At 33.6% G+C, this 22,610-nt stretch overlaps 1 long non-coding RNA gene across 1 annotated transcript; it reads right to left on the minus strand.

Moving 5' to 3' along the window:
* Positions 1-719: 719 nt before the first annotated feature.
* Positions 720-1,807, minus strand: LOC131856055 (uncharacterized). The gene is made up of 3 exons (XR_009358162.1): positions 1,531-1,807; positions 1,397-1,421; positions 720-1,293 (listed from the first exon to the last, which is right to left on the minus strand). It is a non-coding gene; the product is annotated as an uncharacterized LOC131856055 (long non-coding RNA).
* Positions 1,808-22,610: the final 20,803 nt, after the last annotated feature.

Here is a 22,610-nt window from a genome sequence, read left to right on the forward strand (position 1 = left end):
CTAGAACGTGTCAAATGAAGTGAAGAAGAACACTATACAGATCACAAAAAAAAAGTTCTAAAGAGCATAATAAATTCATATTTGATGGCCTATCTCTAATAGGCAAATCTTACCCTACAAAATGTCAACAAAAAAGATTGATAAGAAAGCAATTACCAATCTAACATGGGTTATTTTTTATTTTAAGATTTACTAGATGTAAATCTTCTTCATTCTTTAAGCTATTTTCAATTATTGAATTAAATATGTTTATTTTTACTTTCATTCCTTATATATGAATATTTTAAAACATCGGCATAAAATCAACTCCACTCACATAAATCTATCAAAACTAAATTATATTTGCATACACAAATTTTTATTTTATTTTATTTATTAGAAATCGAGAGTTCAAAATATAGACAGAGAGTTTATACAAAACTAGGGAGCGGGGGGCAGGGCCTCAACCACCAATCAGAGAAATATATACAGTTATCTAACTATCCAAAAAGAGGGGGCATAGCAGAATAAATCAGAATTGGAGGATCTCATACATTAAATCAGAATATATTAAATCAGAATTAAACATCAATAAGTGATAATCCCAACCCAAAAGGAATACAATCCTATCATATAATTAAACATCTAGTCAATCTAATATTAAAAAACAAAAAAGAAACCAATTTTATTTTATTCTCTTCGTATACTTAAAGCTATTGTTTTGGCTTGTAGGTAGTAAAGATGCACGCTGTGGAATTCGTTATGTGCACAAAGATCAAAAAGTACAAATTTCAAAGTATGGTCCAATACATAATCACCTTTGCACCAATAGTAGATAACTCAAAATAGCCCGTAGTAGTGGACAAATGACCCAATAGTTAAGCACAAATGATCCAGTAGTGGTGCACAAATATCTCAGTAAGCTAATTATGATTAAAAAAGCTAAAAAACTATTCACTGTTCGTATATGTGATATTTATTAATGGACCTTCCATTACCATTTTTTTTTTGGCTCCTACTATATCTACTAACTGAGATGAGGTTGACAAAAAGATGAGAATTATTGATCCTATGTAGACTACTGTTTCCATTCAACTTCAATAATTCATCTGCTTTTTCAACCCCAGTATCTATGTTGTAACTAAACAAGCCAAACGAAGATACGCACGAGCGCTCCAGTACCTAAATAAGCCAAACGAAAGCGCTGCAGCCGGACAGTGGGACCCTAACCCTGTACAACTCCAAATCGGAACATTTTTTTTTATCATTGCCCAAGGCATCCAATCTGTATGTACCATTCACAAAACCCTAACCCTACAAATACAGAGAAACAATCGCGTCAATTGACGGAGTACGGGAAATCCGTGTAAATTTACATACGTTATCCAATTCCTGATGACTGTAACCGAGAAATTACCTGCAGTACTGGAGCTTCTGTAACCCTGCAACTTTCAATCAGAAAAGAAACAATCGCGTCAATTTACAGATTACGGAGATCCGTGTAAATTTACATAAGTTTTCCATTCCTGTTCCGTGTAACAGAGAAATTACCTGTAGTCATGGAGCTTCTGTCTTGCAAATCGCGATTCTTTTTGCTTTCGGCGATAAAGGGAAACGATTAGGTCCAGCAACGCAGGATCGAATCCCTTCCGTAGTGTGCCTTTCTCCAGATTTTGTTCGCTGTAAATAATTTCATCAGCGTACGGACACATGCTGCCAAGGAAATTGTGTTCAGATGCTTGAGGAAGAAAGCGACAAGTTCACGGGTTTGAGTAAGGGGATTTGGCTTGTATTTCTGCAATTTTTTTATTTCCAGCGCTTTCTTTTCGGAGTCCCAATCCAGTTGACTTGATCGATTTAGTAGAGCGAGTTTAATAAATTAAGTGTTTTGTAATTATTGTTTGACATAATAATTGTGGATTTGTGTGCGAGAGAATAATAATTTGCTGGTTAAGTGGGCAACAAGTGATGAGTAGGATTTGATGTAATTTAGGTATCCTAGACAATGGCTTTTAACTTTTGTTGTTGACCTTTGTGAGCAAGGGATTTATAGGAGTATTAAGCTAATAAGCTAAGCAAAGCATGGGGCCAAGCACAAGGGACAAACATGATCTAGGCACCATTGTTATTAATAATTTCATATATATGTTTGATGGTTTAGTTTTGTTATTAATAATTTCATATATATGTTTGATGGTTTAGTTTGTTGTAATTGGGTGCAACCAAATTCATTAGTTCAAAGAACAATTAAAAAGTTGGAAGCATTATTTTAGATAAAAGTTGGAAGTATTACTTTTGGTATTGGGTCAAAGGAGAGTATGATCAATAAAAGTTCAATATGTTTATTTATAATGTTGTAATTTATTTCAAAAAAATGTACACTTGAAATATTTGGATCATTTTTAGGTATTCTTGTAGGATTCAAACCAGATCCTACATATATACTCAAATCTAATAGACTAGTTTTTACACCACACTCTTTACCCAACAATTTTCCATTAATGTTTTTGTATACACGTTCTATTTTTATAGAAAATAAAATCCAAATCGATATCATTAAATGCAATCAATGGTAGGGGATAAATGAATCATATTATTGTCCTTGAAGCCAACATTTGAATACAGACTCACAAGATTTCAACTTCTTGTGTTTGATTCTAAATCCACACAAAGATTTCATCAACTTAAAGTAAACACAAGGAATTTATTTATTCAATCTTAAACATAGATTTACACAACAATAATTCATATTGCATAACTAACATCAATGCATACATCTTTCAGAAACTTTTGACAAATTCTCTCCAAGGAACTAGAGAGTTTCAACAATTATCCACAACACAAGAATCTACTGCAACTAAGGCTCAACTATTAGATTTTAGATTTTCCTTCAACAATAGATTGATGTACATGTACAAGAACCTAATTTAATTCTTGGGATTTTTTTATAGTTTCATGTTAGAAGACATAAATTTCCAACATAAAAATTTGACATCCATAAAATCAATTATACAACACTTCCAAGAAATCAACACTAAAAACTCCTCAATATTCACATGTGAGATTCTTAAAAGCTTGCAAATGATAAAATCCTTACGATCCTTTTTTACACTTGCTAATCCTCTCATTTGAAGCTAATATCCTTCCATTTCCAAGTATTTTTAATAGTTTTTGTGTACCATTTAAGATTCCAAAATCAATTATGAATGTGTGATAAAATTATAAACCCTCCACCAAATATATCCCCATCCATTGGCCAAAAATATATAGGTGGGATGCCATCCTCCACATTCAAACATCTTGTAATTAATGTAACTTATAAAAGGATAAAAATATTTTGTTTGTATGTGATTAAATTTATACCATCTAGCATACATCCCCTTACATGCCATAGATGTTATCATAGGTAGCCTCTCTTGAATGAAGCATCATAACTTGTCATTTCTAATATGCAAGTGGGAAGTGAGGATCTACAAGATTCTCATCAAACGGGACATCTCAAATCACATTCATATGAGAGATAATAATAGAAAAATCAATGATTAAGCGATGAAATCTTCCATAGGTTTTTAAACTATGGGAGCCCAAGGTCCTTATTCACATGCACTAATAAATATAATAATATTTCTAGTACATGTTGATTGATTAAAGCTTGAGATGCCCCTTCATCATCAAGGAATTCCTTTGAGACATTAAGCCTATTATAAATCAAATTATACCATAATCAATTTTCATAGGAAGGAAAGGAATGGTAGAATTAATAGAGAGAAAGAAGACAAATTGACAAAGTAACCCTTTTTATGGGTTAGAATCAATAATACATAAAATACCAACTAATAATTAGCTGTTAATTTGATAGGAACTTGTGCATTTCACAAAACTCGAATATAACAAATAGTAAGCAGAAACCAAAATATGTGAAGTGAGGAACAATCTATAGATCACAAATAACAAGTTTAGAAGGGCACAACATATTCATGATTGTTGGCTTATCTCTAATAGGCGAACCTATCCCTATAAAGTGAACAAAGAAAACTTAATTTAAAAACAATTACCTATCTAATATGTTTTATTTCTGATCTTGAAATATATTATATCTAAATCTTTTTTATTTTTTAAATGATTTTCAATAATTGAACTAAATATATTTATTTTTTTCTCGTTTGCTATATCTAACTATTTTAAAATATATTAAAGTTCTATAATTTCAGTTGTCAAGTGAATCACAATATTTTAAAATGTAATTGGACATCTAATTGTCCAAAGATGTACACAAGTATAACTTGTCACAAAAAATCAACTACAACATCATTCATCACACCAAGACCAAGAACAATTCTTTCCAATTTATTTGATGTCCAAAGAAGGTAGAAATATCTCTTGTGCCACATGCTTGTGTTTTTTTAGCAATAATGCAATCCCAAAATAAGTGTCTTGTGTTTTTTATAACATGATATAAAGGGGATTTCACTCATTAAACATGTTACTATTGTAATCCCTCTTTGACTAATAGTTAAAAGTGTAATAAATTCTAGACTAAAATTTGAGCATCAACATTGGCTTTGGATTTTCATATTTGGGCACTCAATTTAATCTAGTATTTGTAACTAAATATACTTGATTCCATTTGATATTAACCTAAGGACAACTTCAAAGTGCAAAGAAGATTAAGATATGCCTATCTTAGAGGGAATGACACACGAAATGTTGGGAAAATACCAATTCCAACCCTTGAAGAAGTTGTAATAGTTGGTGAGCGTAAGTTCATAACTAGATTAGGAGACATGGAGATTGCACAAAGAAAAAAAAAAAAAAAAAACCTTTTACTCAATCCAAATCGGTCTTCAATGTCCTACCAATGATACCATGGCATATGAGAGAAGTTCCTTAAATTCGTAGATTTTTTTTTATATATATAGATAATAGGCCAAAATAGTAAACATGATTGCTAATTTAGATATTCTTAAAATTGGAATATGGAGGAAGATGAAAAACTAAATTCATGTTGTAATGAGTCTCCCCAATCTAAGGATTGAGCAAAAATTTTGCCATGTTTTCCAAATGGATTGAATAGGGAAAGATATTTTTATTTGAAAATTAGGAGCCAATAGAATTTTATCCAACCAATTAACTTCCTATAGTTTCACTTTAACAATAGTAGTAACAAGTATATGCCTTAGTAGGTTTTTTGATGGTTTGCCACCTTTAGCCACTATAAAGATCCATTTAGCAACCAAACAAGGTATGTCCTAGGGCCTATACGACCAAGTCTACCTTTGTATTTAGGACGAATACATTAAAGCCACAATATTGTACTGCAACTAATATGACCATCACACTTGGATCAAATAAATTATTGAATCCTTGCAACCTCTTCTTTATGAAATCTAACATGAAGAGATGTAAACATGTGTGGAAAATAAATTTTTATTTGCAACCCAAAATTTTAGATAGTTTATGGGTTAGTATATTTAGATTCCAACTCCATACATTAATAAGTGATAATCCCAACCCAAAAGGAATACCCTAATTTCAAGCAATTTCATCGTGATTGATTTGTTTCCAATCTTTGGGTGCCCAATCAGAATGGGACACACATGTCTTTATTAACATAATCTTATAATGGTCCATCTATGAACTAGAAACATAGTAATGGAAGTTTAAAATATCTAATGCATTTTTCAATTCTTTTTCAAACTTTTCTAGGAGAAGACGATTATTATCAACAAAATGAAATTTGTAACCATGTAACCTTGAGGAACGGAAACATCATATACAAAATAAAGTTTGACTTTTTGGAATAAGTATTCTACTACATATCAATAAGAATATAAAGAAAGGGTGATAAAGAGTGTCGTTGTCTAATGGAACATGCAAGTAAAGAGAAAATTGAATTCTTCAAAAAAAAAAAAAAGAAATGTGTTTTACATCATGTTAAATGCATGAATTTCATGTGTGATTTTAACCCTCATATTTATTTTGGTGTATTTACTTTGTGTAAAATTGTATCTTTTATAGTATCATATTTATTATTTACTTTGGAATATCAATAACCTTGTTTCTAAGATTTTTGTCTTCTTAAGACTAGATCATACTTGTGAATTTGTTCTTTAGATCAAACTACATAATCATTCTATTTTAACATTCAAAAAAATTAATTTCAAAGCTAACAATCTTAGCATATAGGCTTTATTCTTTGGCATGGGTGTCAAAAGTTTCAAATTGTGTGTCTAGAGTTGTGTATATAAAGGCATAATCATAGAGTACTTTTTTATATACAAAATATCAAAGGGTCTCTAAGCAATGATTATATAATCAATCCAAATTTGCATCAATCTCAATTAATATCATAAGTGACAATAATTTAAATCAAAATTCACACAATTTTCATCATATTGGATATTAAATTTTAAAGTAAATTTTTTTTTTCTTATACCAATATTTTTCTTATTTAGAATAATTTTTTAATTAATATTTATAACTTTTATAATGGTTTGGTGCCTAAATTTTTAATTTATCACAAAATAATTTAAATGTAATATATATATATATATATAAAGTTCAAATCTATAAAAGAACATTATCAAACAAGATTCATAAATGACTAGTATCTTAACTAAAGAACCTTATTTTATGTAAACATTTAATCTGTATAATATTAAATCCTATCATAATATTATAGGGGAAGAGTACCAATAGATAACATAGTTCCAATAACCGTCACCTTATTGTCATGTTGACCCCCCAATAGCTGTCATAGTGAAAACTCCATTAATAAATTTGTTTTGTACCAATAGCCGATCATTTTTTGTAATTAATTGGCCCATTTGTGCACAACTATAGGAACATTTGTCCCATTTGTGTACCACTATTGGATCATTTGTGCACCACTATTGGGACATTTGTCAACAAGTACTAGTGATTTTGAGTTGACGGTTACTGGAACATCTTTAGTTAGGTATCAGGGAACACTTTGAAATGTGCACTTTTTGACCTTTGTGCGCATAACTGATTCGACAGCGCGCATCGTTACTACCTAGAAGCCAGATCAATAGCTATAAGCAGTTAAGTCACATATGAAGACAACTAAAAAAAATTAATCAAAATCCGATGTACCATTTAGGATCTGTGGGTGAGCGAAGTTAGCTATGACGGCTACTGGTGCTCTTCCCCTAATCTATCATATAAAAGAAAAAAGAAAAAAAAAAAAAAACAAATATCCAAATTCAAAATAAAAAATAATTTTAATTATCCAAGTACTTTTTCAACCCAGTGTGTTATGTAACCCGCACTGCAAAATCAAAACCATATCAATTATGGTGAGAACTTTTCAGAAAGCCATATAAATTATGGTGAGAACTTTCCATGGCAAATAGTATCTAAATAAATAAGTTAGGAGAAGCTAGGCACGAGCGCAGGAGTCGGACAGTGGGACCCTAACCTTTTGAACATTTTCCTTTTATCGAAGGCATCCAATTTACTTACGTTTTCCATTTCTGAGAAATTACCTGCAGTACTGGAGCTTCTGTAACCCTGCAACTTTCAAACGGAAAAGAAACAATCGCGTCAATTGACGGAGTACGGAGATTCGTGTTAATTTACATACATTATCCTTTCCTGTTCACTGTAAAAGAGAAATTACCTGCAGTACAGGAGCTTCTGTATGGCAAATCGCAATTCTATTTGCTTACGGCTCTAAAGGAGGACGATTAGGTCCAGCAACGCAGGATCGAATCTCTTCCGTGCCGTGCTTTTCTACAGATTTAATTTCATCAGCGTACGAACAAGGGCTTGCTTTAAATTTAATTTCATCAGCGTACGAACAAGGGCTGGCAGGGAAATTGTTTTCAAATGCTTGAGGAAGAAAGCGACAAGTTCACGGATTTGGATCGTTTCTTCAATTTTATTAATTCCAGAGCTTTCTATTTGGAGTCAGTACTAATCAATGAGCAACAAGTGATAGTAGGCTTTGATGTTATTTACTGTTTTGACATAATAATTGTGGATTTGTGTGCGAGAGAATAATAATTTGCTGGTTAAGTGAGCAACAAGTGATAAGTAGGCTTTGATGTTATTTTAGGTATCCTAGACAATGGCTTTTAACTTTTGTTGTTGACCTTTGTGAATAAAGGATTTATGGGAGTATTAAGCTAAGGATAGCATGGGGCCAAGCACAAGGGACAAACATGATCATGTATATGTTTGAGAGTTTAGTTTGCTGTAATTGGGTGTAGCAAACTCATTAGTTCAAAGAACAATTAAATTTTTTTTGGAACCATTACTTTTGGTATTGGGTGAAAGGAGAGTACAATGAAAAAAGCAGAGACAAGATTGTAAAAGTTTAATATGTTTATTTATTATGTCGTAATTTATTTTTTAAAATGTATATATTTGAAAGTTTCGAACTATTTTTTAGGCATTTTTGTAGGATTTAAACCATATCATACATATACACTCAAATCTAATATATATATATATACACTCTTTATCCAAGTATTTTTATAGTTTTTGTATACCATTTAAGATTCCAAAATTGGTAATGAATGTGTGATAAAAGTATAACCCTCCACCAAATATATAATGGAACATCTAGGTGGGATGACCTCCTCCACATTCAAAACATGTTGTAACTTATAATAGGATAAGTGTCACCAATTAGAGGGCTTCACTTCTAGAGACCAATTTGGATAAGTACAATGTTTTGTTTGCATGTAATTAAATTTATGTCATCTAGTATAGATCCTCTTACATGTCATAGATGTTATCATCGGTAGGCTCTATTGAAGGAGGCATCATAACTTGTCATGATCTAATATGCAAGTGGGAAGTGGGGATCTACAAGATTCTCATCAAATGAGATATGCCAAATAACATTCACATGAGAGATAATGATACAAAAACAATGATTAAGAGATGAAATCCTCAATATTTTTTAAACCACAAGAGCCCAAGTTCTTTATTCACATACACTAATAAATATAAAAATATTTTTGGTTCATGTCAATTGATTGAACTTTGAGATGCCCCTTCATCATAAAGGAATTCCTTTGATCCATTAAACCTATCATAAATCAAGCTATACCATAATCAATTTTCACAATAAGGAAAGGGATTGTAGAATTAATAGAGATAAATAAGACAAATTGATCTATAAAAATTGTTAGTCTAGAAGAAGGAATTTCTTAAGGAAAAAAGTAAAGTGAGGAACAATCTATAGATCACAAAAACAAGTTTAGAAGGGCATAATAGATTCATGATTATTGGTCTATCTCTATTAGGCAAATTTGTCCCTACATAGTGAACAAAAAAAATTGATTTCTAAACAATTACCAATCTAATATGTTTAATTTTTTATCTTGAAATATATTAAATCTAAATCTTTTTCACTTTTTAAAGCCATTTTCAATTATTAAACTAAGCATATTTATTTTCTACTTTCATTCCCTATATCTAAATATTTTAAAATATCAAATACAAAATCAACTCAACTTACATTAATTTACCGAAACTAAATTCTATTTGTGTATAAAGATTCTTAATCAATAAAATAGAATAATATGTGTGGAGGAAGAAACTATTAATTTGATCTATTTTTGTGGATTATGATATTTTATTCAATGAGCATTGTTCTTGTTATATCGCATCTCATAATAATTATAATTTGGCATTTTCAGAAAGTGGGCGTGGATCACGATTTGTGGGTAAGGAAGGTTCATGTATTGAATCATGTTAGCGCGTAAGAACACCATGTGAGATATTTCTATATCTTAGAGAATCTTATAACTTTTGTGATCGATATTTGTGAACTCAAAACATCTTTTATCAAAGTACATGAGATGACCACTAGAATACAAAATCGAAATATTGTCAATATTACAATTGTTAATTTTTTTAATAATAACTGTACTAAAATAATAATAAAATCAAATCAAATTATTATAATTATATTAAGAATCATTTATATAAAAAGTCGTTTGATGTACCTATATTATGAATATATTGAAAATAGACTTGATTGAAAATACTTGGGGATCCTTAAATCATTTGCTTTCAAAGAATACAAAACTGTAAAATCAAAAGCCACATCAAATTGGCGTAAAGTTGTCCATTCGCTTTTTAACCCAGTAAATATAAGTCGACAAAAGCTCTGCAACAGAGGGAGTCGGACAGCGGGACCCAGGATCGAATCCCGCATGGGAAGATTCGTCTTATGTCAAAACCCTGTAAATCTGCAACTGGAAGCGAAGCGAAACAATCGCATCAATTGATGGACATGGAGTAAGGAATTTTTGTGCACTTTCGTTTTCCACTCTGACGGAGAAATTGCCTGCGGTACTGGAGATTTTGTCTCGTAGTTCTTTTGCTTTTGCCGAGATTCGATCCAGTGACGTAGCAGCCATCGCTTCAGATTGTTTTTGCTTTAATTATCTGTCTGTGTAGCAACATGGACGCGTCTATTTTGGTTCTAAAATGGCATACGGATTGACTAACATGCGTGTTAGTCACGCATTTTACACGGTCGATTTTGCAATAAATGGCTGCAATTGACTAACACGTCCCTATCACACTGTACGAAAAGTCTGTTTTAGAGCCAAAATAAAATTACAAACTCATGTTTTTCACCCTTAGTTTTTGGATTCGTTTGTACACATTTGTCTTTTATGTATTGATTAATGTGGGTCTAATTTTGTATGGAAGTTCATAAAGAACATTATTCTAGTTTTGTTTTGTCGTCACACATTTTAAGGATATCACAGATTTTTGATATATCAATAAAGAAGTCTTGCCATGGAGAGTCCTTTCTATAGTAGGGCATCAATAAAATTTTCATAATTAATTAAGCGCAGATTTATGTTATATCATTTGTTTACATCATTCTAGATTACGCTGAACAATATTGGAGCTAAATATTATGTTGTCGAACTTGTTCTCGGACGTTATGGCACTAAACTCAATGTGATTTTTGTTTCTTATGGAATGTACTAGATTATGAACACATTCAACCTACCTTGATTGTCAAAACAAACGAAAAACTACAAGTGGTATCTCGGGTATGTCCATTCTTGTTAGAATATGATGTAACCATATTGCTTCACAAATAAGTTTATGTTGAATTATTTTATTCCCATGAAAGAGTAAGCAACAATAGTTTGTTTGTTTCTTCCCATAATATCAAACTTGATCCCCCCAAAAATACAAACCTAATTGTGGATTTCTTCTCATTCAAGGAACTTGATAGTCTTTATTTGTGTATGTAGTCACAAAATTGAGTATTCTACTTCTATTCCAAGTAATATTCTATTGCACCATGGAAATATCTCAATACTCACTTTGTTGCATTATAACATAACATATGGCTTACATTCTTGGATGAGCCTTAATAGATAATTGTAAACATGACTAATATTTGGCCTATTATAGGCTAGGTAAATGAGATTCTCAATCAACAAACAAAAAATAGTTGATGTAAGAGATTCGTGATATATCAATACAGAAGGCTTACCCTCCCGGCTTCTTTCTATAGTGTCAATTGAGCCCCCCATAATTAGGCATTGATGTTACATCATCTGCTTACTGTTACTACTTATCAAATTGCCATTAGTTTTATATACAAAGTCATTCTATATACTCTAGTCGGTTACCACTACCGAAATATTTAGTCGGTATGAACAGTCTACTCGGTTATAGAAGGAAAACAGTCACAAAGCCTAGTATACACCGAGCTATCTACCGAGTGTTATTTCATGTCTACCGAGCAATAAAGACAATACACCGAGTTGATATACACCGAGTGAAACGTGTTACCAAATTCATTGAACCTGGACACACATATGAAAACATGTTACAAGATCGAGGCACATAGAACCATTATCGCATTGGAAATTGCACATATAGATTTTGCATAATTTTGAGGTCATCTGACCAATGAAATATTTTGCATGGTTATTTATTCGAGAAATCATGTTTGTAAGATCGAAGCAATGAATCAGATCACCGACATAAGAAATCTATTTATACAGCATGAATTTAGGGTTAGAGATATATGTGAATGAGAGAAATGTGTGTGCATATGTGTATGAAGCAAGACTTATGTGATACATGAGAAATCACAGAGTATTATGACTGTTACAGAGACACAGAGGTCACCGAGAAGGTTATCAGAGAACAGTCAAAGAACAAAGTAAACAGAAGGGTTTACCGAGTTACTTTATGAGTTACCGAGGTATGCTATAGGCAAGGTAATCTTATTTTGAGCACATAGAATCTGCTATAGCATTTCAGATGTAAAGTTGCAAATATTTGTAAAATCTTATTGTAATATTTTGAAGTTGTAAGAGAAACCTTTAACAGGGTAAAAGACTCTAATCAAGTCTATAAATTGTAAATCCTCTAACCAGGTGCAACATTTATATAGTGTTGTAAAATCCTTTAGCAAGGTAGATCTAACAGATCTTGTTACTCCTAACAGGGTAAGCTATCAGAAATAGCTAAATATGTAACTCTAACCAAGCACTCTTTATTATTGCAGTAGTGAAGTTGTGGGTGCCATCCCCACCGCAGTTTTTCTCTCTAACCAAGAGTTTTTGCGTAACCAAAATATATGTGTTATGGAGTGAATCATGTATGATTGTTACTCATTTGTTTTAGCTTTATGTTATGTTACAACAGTTTTTGGTTTATGCATAACAGTAAAGATATTGCTGATAAAAGGATTTGAAGTACTGATTCACCCCTCCCCTCTCAGTACATTAGCTTTCCATATTGGGCCTAACAATTGGTATCAGAGCTTGAATCTTGGAAAAGGGTTTAACTGCCTAAAGAGAAATATCTTATCAATGGAAGGCTACAAACAATCTCGGAGGATTGTGTATCTGCAAGAAGAATTGGATCATGCTAATCAAGTGATTGCAGACATGCAAAGGCAAATGCAAAAATATCTGAAAGTGAGAAGAAGATTATCTGATGATTTGCAAGACTCTCAAGAGTTAGTGGAACAAATTGAGACATCATCTGAGAACAGTATGTTTGAAGAGACTGAATAAATGATTGGACAATTGAAAGAAAAGAACAAAGCACTGGCTGATCAACTAAGAGCAATGAAAAGAGAACATGAACATTTCAGTACACAGATGACTGAAAATCTTGATGCATTGAGGACAACCGAGGACAAAGTAAGAGATCTAGAAAGAGAGAAACAACAACTTGAAGCTTTAGTATCTGATAAGGATGATGAAATCATAAGGTTGACTGGGATTCAACAAAATATGACAGATCAACTAGGTTATGCACATCATGAAGCAAATCTGCAAGATGATGAGAATCAAGCATTGAAACTTGAAGTATCAAGGTTGAGCAATGAACTTGAAACAGAGAACAAATCCAAAGAAACACTGAAGAAGAGTTGTGAAGCATCAAAGATGTTGGATGAGCAACTGAACATAAGATGACCCTACAAAGAAGGATGACTCGGTTACAAAGGAAAAGACTCTACCGAGAAGGGAATCTGCACTACCGAGAAAGGAAAATCATCAAAACAAGCTGGAAAAAGGAATAACATCAAAAGGAAGAAGCCTATTTTCTACTACTGTGGAAATCAAGGTCATACTGCCAACATGTGTCAAACCAGAAAAGGTAAGCAACCGAATGCCACTAAGACCAATGGTTATTGTTACAATTGCAATAAATATGGTCACACATCTAATCAATGTAGGACAAAGTCTGTTAATAATTATCAGAAGGCAAAATTCAAAGGGTTTTGTAAAAATTGCAATAGATATGGACATAGTACCGAGAAGTGTTGGTTTAAGCAAAAGAACCACATGTGGTCTGCACACCAAGCAAATACTAGAGGTTACCGAACTCACATAGATCCTTACCGACAATATTCTGCAGTACCATGGGATTACAATACAAGGATAAGGTGTGAATGTTGTGGAAGATATGGACATATAAGTGCCAACTACTTTATAAGGTTTGGAATGAATAACCGAAGATCATGGAGAAATCCCGGTATGGCATGTTTTCATTGTCACAAAGTTGGACACTTGGCTGGAGATTGCAGAGATCAACCTAGAGAAGACACTGAGGAAATAAAAGAGAAATAAAAGATGATTTGGAGAAAGAAGGAAATTGTGTCAAATAAAGAAAGCACCTTACCTACCGAGTTAGGTGCTCCCACTCCAAATTAATCGATAAAGGTATGAAGGGACTACATTCTCACAAGGTTAAATCTTAAATAGTTCCTATTTTAGTATGTACTGAATTCAAAATTTGCATAGTAAGATGTAGTAGTAAGTTTGAAATTCTATCAAAGTCTTTTGGAGCACTTTACAGGAAATCTGTCAAGTCGGTGAATTCAGGAAGCCTGTCAAGTTGGTATATGAAGGAAATTTGGTTACTCAGTTAAAGCGCAAAAAAGGGAAAGAAAGTTAAGTGAACCGAATGCATTTAATGTCTTTGACCTAACTTGCACGGAGCTCGATAAGGTATTTTTGAGTACTTAAAGGTTTTTCGCGGTCATTTTTGTTCACCAAGTTTTCAAGAAGCAGAGCAGAGCGAATCAAGGCGATCAAACCATCTTCAAAGCAAAAACTAAGGTATTTACATTGAATCTCATTGCATTGCTAAGCTGGTTTACTGAACTCATTAAGTTGTTATTATCTGCTGAGTGTGAAGCGTCTGCCGTTTGTTAAAGTTCTCAAACCCTAAGGTTCCTGTGTCAATTTTTATCTGAAATCAAAATGGCACCTAAGATCCAAGACCCCATTGTTGTCAAGAATGTAGAGAAGCCCTCACTAAAATACTCTATGACTCCCAAAATTGCATCTGAACCGAATGACAAAACTGCCTTTTCACTCATTCCGGATCGAGTCTTGTTAGTCGAGGATGTGAGATTCTTCACAAAATGTCGTGTTGAAGAACTTGGTCATGTTGAGATCAAAGATGCATATGATGAATTGTGCACAGATGGTAAAATGGATAGCAAGTATGAGCATATCAAAATCAAGGGATTGACTGAAGCCCTAACCTATCCCCGTATGTTCAAACCCCAGTGGGTCAAGTTTGTACTAAGCCGAGTGCATGATGATTTCATGTGGCTACAAGAGCAACCGTTTAAGATCACTAAAGAAATCATTCATCCGATCACCGGTTATCCTATCTATGATCATGCCCGAGCATAGAAAATGATATCACAAAAGGAATTGATCAATTTGACTGGAGTAGAATATGATTGCAGAGGTCTGAAGTTGAACAATGTTACTGATCCTGAACTCAAATTTGCCATTAGAGTAATTGGTTATTGTTTCTTCCAATCAGCAAGGGAAAATAGTGTACCCTGTGCAACAATGGACTTAGCATACAAAATTGTTAAGAAAGGCATGAAAACTGACTTGTGTGAAGTATTGTTGAAAAACTTGTTTGAAAATCTGAACACAATCAGGAAGTCGAAGAAGAACAACTCGGCAAATACTCTAAAATTTGGATCACTACTTGTATGTATGTTTTTCTACTTTGAGAAGTTTTTTCCAACAGTCGGTAAAGTTGTTTGGGAACTACACCGACCAATCACCCATCAGATCATTGACTTCATCAAGAAGTGAGGTGATAACTTTAATGATATAATGGATGATTACTTCAGCAAGTTCCAAGAGAAAATGCATAACAGGTACCGGATTCCACCACAACTCGTAGAAAAATACAAAGATGAAATATGTTTTGAGGTCAACACTGATTACTGTTATGTGAATGCTGTGGAACTGAGGACTCAATCTTTGTCACCTATGAGTTACGAGAGTGATTTTGATATCACACAACAACAAATCGATGCATTTTCTGACACTACCAAGGCATGCTACCGAGTTGAGGTATGGAACCTATGAAGAGGTGAAAGAAAAAGTAAAGATGAGCATTGTAGTACCCAAAGCTACAAGGAAGGCATCAAAGATGATTAAGGCATTAACTGAGAAATTCGGAGAAGAGTCTTCCTCCACACCTGTCAAAGGCGTTCTAGCCATCACCGAAGAGGAGACAGAAGCCCAAGAAGTAGCCATAACACTTAGCATCGAATTGCCTAAGGGAAAGTGTTGAAGAGAAAGAAACATGACACTTCAATGGCCCTACCGACCCCTCCAACAAAGAGACCTAACACAAGCGCATTTGCTGCATCACCGAGTAAGAAACAAAAGACTGTTGTCGTTCCTAAGGTAACTAGAACTTACAAGAAATCTACTCGGAGACTCATTTTGCCAAAAGAGTCGAGTGATACTAAATCTGAAGACGCAAGTAAATTTCAAATTGTGAAAAGCAAGAAGGTAGATGTACATAGTGTAGAATTTTTTTGTAATAATCTAAAGGAATATGGTGGATTTGGTGGATTCAGATTTGTCAAATATGAATCCAGATCTGCTGATGAAAAGAGGCAAATTGAAGAAGCTGTCATTTGCACACTTCTAAAGTTCCGAGTGGTCCCATTAGAAGTATGTAATTCTATTCCTAAGGAATTATATGCACATATTGAAACTAGATGGCAATATGCCCTAGACTCGGAGAAACAAATCAGAGAAAGAAGTCTGGTGCATCTCTTTCCTGATATGTTGGTTGATGAAATAAAAGAACATCTGACAAACAACCAAACACAATTTACAGTAAAACAAAAAGCCTTGAAATTGATGAATGGCCTGTATATAGAAGTGGAGAAGGAAATAAAAGAGAAATGGAAGGACATCTTTTGAAGAAAGAATGCTAGTGAACAATCTACAGTGGAAATAGTCGATGTCACCGGGCAAGACCCTACTGACACCATTCATATAGATGAAGATATCATGGATGCAGAGGCAACTGAACAAGAAATGATAGAAGGCAATGCTTATGCAAAACTTGTCTCCAGTGAATCTGTTTTAGAACAAGTTCAGCCTTACCCATTGATCAATCAACCTGCTACAACTGAAGCTCCTCAGGATACAGGTGAAGGCACCGAAGGTCAAAAGTCTACAACAGAAGGTACTTCACAAGAACAAACCTCTCAAGCACCTTGTAGCACGGAAAATGTTACAACTGAGACACCAAGCACCGAGACACCGAAAGACACTATCGAGGCTAAAGAAACCGACCAAAGTGTTGTCTCTACCAGGCAACCTACTGAGGGTCCTCAAGCCTCTCAAGCTATTGTAGTGGTTCACCAGATGAAAGGTAAAGAAAAGAAGTTGAAAAAGCATAGTTTCAAAATTGATTTATCGAAACTGATAGTGTTGCCCGATGTATACATCTCCAAATTGAAAGGGCAAGCACTCACTGAATTCGGTGAACTGTACAAAGAAAAGGTCAAACAAGAGAAGCAACTGGCCATACAAAAGAAGAATAAAGTACTTCAGAAGGTAAAGACCTTACTATTAGATATGCTACCTTCAGCTATAGTATCAACCGATGCAACCATCCATATTCAATTGGATGAACTCCTAAATCAGATTGAGACATCTGGAGTAGATGCATCCGAATACTTGATCAAACTAAAAGACAAGGAGCTAACTGCCAAAATGATAGAGGAAGTACAGAAATCCATTACTGTTGGCAAGGTAAAACTTGTCAAATTTATTGCTGAGTTGTCCCCTCAACTCAAGCACATTCTTTCATTATTTCAGAAACTCTGCACATTTTCTTTATTCCTTAAGGACATTAAGAATAAAACAGAAGCAATTGAGAAAGAGATCACCAATCTCTCAAATAAGTTGACCCCCGAGCCCAATTCAGTTTAGAATTTTTATACTAAGCTACAACTGCTCATGGCTCAACAATTGGAACTGAGGAATGAAGAACACAAGATCAGAATGGACATAATGACACTTCAAACATTATTCCTTCCTCATCTTTCATCTGTTCAAAAACAGCTAAACTGAGCCACTTACCTCTCTACTACACAAGAGGGAAGCACTTTAGATGGCTTAATTTCATTATTGGTTGATATTAATGCACAGAATTGTTTAATGGACAGTGTAAAGGATGCACTCTCTGTCGCTCTCACCGAAGCGAAGACAAAGTACAAATCCATTTTTGATCAGTTGCCACCTCCAAATGGTAACTAAATTTTGACGTTTGTCAAAAAGGGGGAGTATATCATCAAACTATATATAGCATCAAAGTACACAGGGGGAGTGTATAGTATTCAAAGTATCAAACAACCGGAGTGTAGTATACAGGGGGAGTATATCGAGCAAAATGAGCAGAATAAGCAGAGTATCCAAGAGTAGTGAACCGAGCAGTGAACAGAGGAAAGAACAGTGATTACAGAGTATTGATCACCGAACACACATAATCAGAGTTTTGTACAACATATTGATAAGGGGAGTATATTTGATTATACTATTTCATTGACTAATGTATATACTGTATGTTTAGTCAAATTTTGTAAAGTATACAGATTTTTGAGTAATGACTTTGAAAGTAGTTTTGTCAAACATCTCAACTAATGTCAAAAGAGGAGATTGTTACTACTTATCAAATTGCCATTAGTTTTATATACAAAGTCATTCTATATACTCTAGTCGGTTACCACTACCGAAATATTTAGTCGGTATGAACAGTCTAGTCGGTTATAGAAGGAAAACAGTCACAAAGCCCAGTATACACCAAGCTGTCTACCGAGTGTTATTTCATGTCTACCCAGCAGTAAAGATGATACACTGAGTTGATATACACCGAGTGAAACGTGTTACCAGATTCATTGAACCTGGACACACATATGAAAACGTGTTACAAGATCGAGGCACATAGAACTGTTATCGCATTGGAAATTGCACATATAGATTTTGTATAATTTTGAGGTCATCTAACCAATGAAATATTTTGCATGGTTATTTATTCGAGAAATCATGTTTGTAAGATCGAAGCAATGAATCAAATCACCGACATAAGAAATCTATTTATATAGCATGAATTTAGGGTTAGAGATATATGTGAATGAGAGAAATGTGTGTGCATATGTGTATGAAGCAAGACTTGTGTGATACATGAGAAATCATAGAGTATTATGACTGTTACAGAGACACAGAGGTCACCGAGAAGGTTATCAGAGAACAGTCAAAGAACAGAGTAAACAGAAGGGTTTACCAAGTTACTTTATGAGTTACCGAGGTATGCTATAGACAAGGTAATCTTATTTTGAGCACATAGAATCTGCTACAGCATTTCAGATGTAAAGTTGCAGATATTTGTAAAATTTTATTGTAATATTTTGAAGTTGTAAGAGAAACCTTTAACAGGGTAAAAGACTCTAATCAAGTCTATAAATTGTAAATCCTCTAACCAGGTGCAACATTTATATAGTGTTGTAAAATCCTTTAGCAGGGTAGATCTAACAGATCTTGTTACTCCTAACAGGGTAAGCTATCAGAAATAGATAAATATGTAGATCTAACCGAGCACTCTTTATTATTGCAGTAGTGAAGTTGTGGGTGCCATCCCATCGCAGTTTTTCTCTCTAACCAAGAGTTTCTGCGTAACCAAAATATATGTGTTATGGAGTGAATCATGTATGGTTGTTACTCATTTGTTTTAGCTTTATGTTATGTTACAACAGTTTTTGGTTTATGCATAACAGTAAAGATATTGTTGATAAAAGGATTTGAAGTACTGATTCACCCCTCCCCTCTTAGTACATTAGCTTTCCATATTGGGCCTAACACTTACATCATCATAGGCATATTGCATGCTTACTTGTTGTCTTCAATATTTGCATGCTACTACTACGTTGAACAATATTGGAATTGAATATTATGTAGTTTGACTTTGTTGTCAAATGTTGTGGTACAAAACTCAATATGATTTTGTTTCTCATGCAACACTATATTATAAACAAGTTTCAAAACACCTCAATTGTCAAAAGAACTACAAGTGGTATCTCAAGTATGTCTCTTGTTAAAATGTGAAAACCATATTGCTTCACAAATAAATTTGTCAACTTTGAAATATTTTGCTCTTATGGAAGAGTAAGCAACAATAGTTTGTTTCTTATTCCCCATAATATCAAACTAGATGCACAAAAATACAAACCTTGATGTGGATTTATTGTCATTAAAGGATCTTGCATAGTCTCTAATTGTGTATGTAGTCAAGAAAATTGAGTACTCTACTTCTATTCCAAGTAATTTTTTATTGTACCATGGAAATATATCAATACTTACTTTGTTGCATTGTAACACAACATGCCTTAGGTTCTTGGATGAGCCTCAATAGATAATTGACAAAATTGTTGGGTGAATATTTTGTCACCAATGTACTAATGACAAAATATGTATTTCACACACAGCTATGTTGAAACAAAGTCTCTCCTCTCATCAAAGGGGAGGTTCCCTGGTAGAGTTTGGGTATTTCAACAACTTTGAAAGTAAATTCGGGGGTAAGCTTAGGGCATATAATTCTCTATTTTCAGAATTAATGTATATCTCTTTACTTGATGAAACTTCTTACAAAATGACCAACTAATGAAATTTGCATATAATGACTAAACTATATCTCTAAAACCGCATAAGCGCAAAGTCTTATGTGAGTACAATCTAACTTTCAAATCAATTACAATTATAACTAATATAACTTGCAGCTCAAAGTCTTCAAGATATATATGTGAAACTTCCAATAATTTAAAGCAACCAACAATAGTACAAAGCCTACTACCTAATAATTGTATCACAATATTAATTCCTAAATATGAAAATAACTCAGTCTATTTGCCACAATTTAGATGCTCCCTTAATCACACAAATAAAAACGCTACCAATATAAAGGAATTAAAGAATATATATAAGCAATGAACATAGGAACATCCACTCATATAAACAATCTTTGTCCCAACATAAAGTTTGGAATCAAAAGGAATTGCTTTCTTTATTTGCTTGATTGAATCTTCACAACAAAAATCTCAAAGCCTTAGTTGAGGCAACAATTCGACAGAGTTTTTGCTTAGCATATAAAAGATAAATATTTACAAATGAGGTTCTCCTTTTATAGGAAATGAGTGGAGAGAAATGTGGGCATAGTTGACTAATTCAACTGCAAAGTCCCACTTGACTACAACTACTGTATAAAATAAAAATGCAACTGCAAGAAAATTTGCAGTAAGAAAAGATGCAACTACTTGAAAACTACACGGTGCCAATGACACTTTAATCTTTATTTCCCCCCTCATTGATTTTCTGGAATTCCTCGAATCTCGCCAGCGTAGCTTGCATGTCAGATTTGTCTGGCCCTAAAGTTGCATTAGAAATGGCATGAACATGAGAGATGGAATCTCCAACTTCTACATAAGCCCTTTTAGCTTTCTTCAAAGCTGATGCAAGATCATCTAAGTTGACTTGAATTTCAATCAACTTATCAAATGACACTAGAGAAAATTGATCATCTACCAACTAGTTGATCATGGTAAAGAATTCCTATTTAATGGTCTCGCTTGGTAAAACCTTTTGTTAAATAACTGGCAAGGTAATTTTGATATCCCTGATGAAATATTTGTAATTGCATCAACACATGCTTTCTTATCCTAATTTAGATCTTTTATCTACATCTTCTTTAGCTCATCCTTGTGTGCCAGTATTGATCGGGTTTGGATGTACTCACCCCGAGTCAATACTATGTTGTTATCAACAAGGATGTCTATTTTATATTCTTTCATTTTATCCCAAATCCCTAAATCTTTCTCAAGTTCTGTTATTTCTTGGGATAATAAAGATTGTACATCCTGAACCTGTACTTGTGCATTCTCAAAATCTATCAAAAGTTTGACTGTAGAGTCAATGAGATGTGACCCTTCTGACTTCAAGCAATCGATCCATTCCTCCATTACTCTTCCTCTTGTACCTAGTCGTTCTACTTTTTTACGTGCTTCTGTGTCAACTGAAAAAATTATTGGTTGAACTTCTTGTGATGGCTACATAATTTTATGAAGAAGGCTAGTCAGTTGTTCATATTTATGCTTCCATTCAATCTTCTCATCCCTTTCCTGATCTAGTCTATGCATGAGAGAATTGAAAGTAGATTGAGAGTCTTGCTTAACACTCTCACGTGTTTCCACACCAAGTTCCACAATCTGCATAGCATAATCCGCAGGTAGAATGTTGTCATTGTCTTTGTTTGAAGATGGCACCAAGACCTCAACATATTTCCTTTTGCTTACTGTATCAACCAAGATTCTAGATAGAGTCACCTTTTGTAGATAGTCTTAGAAATTGCCTCATGGAGGTGGCTGCATACACAAGGTAGGAAGTCATATATAATTTCAAGGTGGTTCTGACTTCCTTCAGTTGTTCACAAATTGCATCATTGATTTGCTCACCCCAATCTATTTTGTGATTCCCTTTCCTGATGATATTCATATACCAACACATCCATGTTTGAAAGTAGTGAGAATCTAGAAGCCCTTTTATCTGTGACAACAAGGTGGCAATATCATTATACTCCTTAATGAAATCACTTCTATGAAAGAGCTTTGGCCAACAGGATGTTGTAGAGTTTCTAGTACTTTGCAAGAAAACATTATCGATTGTTTTCTTACACTTGTCTTCATTCTCCTCATACCATTTTTGCGCACTTGTCCCAGTGATATCCACAACTTCCTCTGTATAAGAACCTTTGAAAATACTATT

This window comes from Cryptomeria japonica, chromosome 1 (assembly GCF_030272615.1).
Source record: "Cryptomeria japonica chromosome 1, Sugi_1.0, whole genome shotgun sequence".
Classification (NCBI taxonomy): domain Eukaryota; kingdom Viridiplantae; phylum Streptophyta; class Pinopsida; order Cupressales; family Cupressaceae; genus Cryptomeria; species Cryptomeria japonica.